The sequence below is a fragment of the Echinops telfairi genome, unplaced genomic scaffold (assembly GCF_000313985.2).
Source record: "Echinops telfairi isolate 266 unplaced genomic scaffold, ASM31398v2 ScPeMD7_7467;HRSCAF=8505_1, whole genome shotgun sequence".
Taxonomy (NCBI): Eukaryota; Metazoa; Chordata; class Mammalia; order Afrosoricida; family Tenrecidae; genus Echinops; species Echinops telfairi.
The window spans coordinates 22,430,012-22,431,630 of record NW_022111368.1 but is presented as its reverse complement, the minus strand read 5'-3'; positions in this window follow the sequence as shown (position 1 = coordinate 22,431,630).

The window sequence follows — 1,619 nt, the reverse complement described above, 5'->3', positions numbered from 1 at the left end:
CTTAGTATGACAGGTTTTGGCAACCCCCCAGCATACCTCTCCTTCCCCATGCACCGCACTCATCTGCCCCAGCTCCGTGCAACTGTTTTTTGTTTCTGCGAATGAAGAGGGGCATGAAAGGACAGTGATTTCACGACATAGAAGAGGTGAAGAAAAATGAGGGAGGTGCTGTCAGCCATACAACCAGATGAGTTTGAAAAATGTTTCCAAGCATTGAATCACAGATTTGACAAATGTGTTAAGTGTATTGGATTATACTTTGAAGGTGACTAGGTTGTTTTGTAAAAAAAAAAAAAAAATGCTTAGCTTTGAAAAAATTTTAGTTTTATTGGGGTACCTCCTGATAAATACTGGTAAGCAGTTGCTTAACATTTGTTTAAGCAATTTCATCATGTCTTTAAGTGTTCAAAACCCTCGAAGGGAGAATTGGACTTGGTGGATAGACTTGCTAAGCACTGAGGTCTGGAGATCTGCTCTGTCTTCTACTAGCTCTTCAGGTTCATGCACCTCAGCCTCTAGGAAACCCACCGACGAGTGGCAACACATGGAAGACTAATGGAAACGTGTGCTGGCACAGGCTTGGGGAGAGACGTGCCCTCTTTAGAGGCAGGGCCACTTGAAGAACTTCATTGAGCCAAGCGGCAAGAATTGTAGGAAGCCCGAAGCAGCAGGAAGGGAGAAGGGTGCTCTCGGTAGTAAAACTAGCTTGTGCATAAGTAGAGCCGAGGAAAAGCATAGAACACATAAGAAAGTCATTGTGTGACAAGAAATCTGTGGTTGAGAGTGATTATTATTATTATTATTATTTTGCTTAAAAAAACACTAATTCATTTCTTAGAGGGTTTTTGTGTGTGTGTGTGTGTGGGGGGCATTGTGTAGGTGTGCTTGGGTGTGCTATGTCCAAGATCATTTTCTCCCCTTCTTAATTTTTGTCATTGCACAGAGTGAGAAACACCTTTTCATCAAACACTGTTGGGGCATAATTACATTTAAAAGTCATCTGCTGTGGTTTGTATGAAGGTGATTTATGTAACTTACATGTTTTGCTAATAACAATGTTTTCCATTGAAGCAATCCACATTTCTTTATGTGGGATTCAGATTTCACTGGATATAATCTGGGTTTAGCCATTTTACCACATTAGGTCTCAGATTTCTTATCGGAAAGATCTTTGAAATGGCTTGACACCTATGGTTCTCTTTGATTTTTTTTCCCTAGAGAATTACACTTTGCTTAGGATATTTGTCTAGACATAGCCCTTATTGAGCAGGGCCAGGGGCTCAGGAGGAGGCTTCTACCCCCGTGGTAAAGAAACACTGGTGGTGTAGTGGGTCCTAAGGTATGCTGTTAACCACAAGGTCAGCAGTTGGGAACCCCCAACCACTCTGAAGGAGAATGAGGAGGCTTTCGACACCTGTAAAGATGTACACCCTTGGAAACCCACGGGGCTAGTTCTACCCTGTCTTACAAGTTTAGAAGTCACAGAATTTGGGCAGATAACCTCTATTTTTTTTCACTTTTTTTTCACTTAGAGGGAAACTTCATGCTGTTGGATGAGTTGGGAAAGTGTGTGACCTTTCTTTTTAAATACTCTAAGTGGCTCCCTGCCTTGTTTGCAT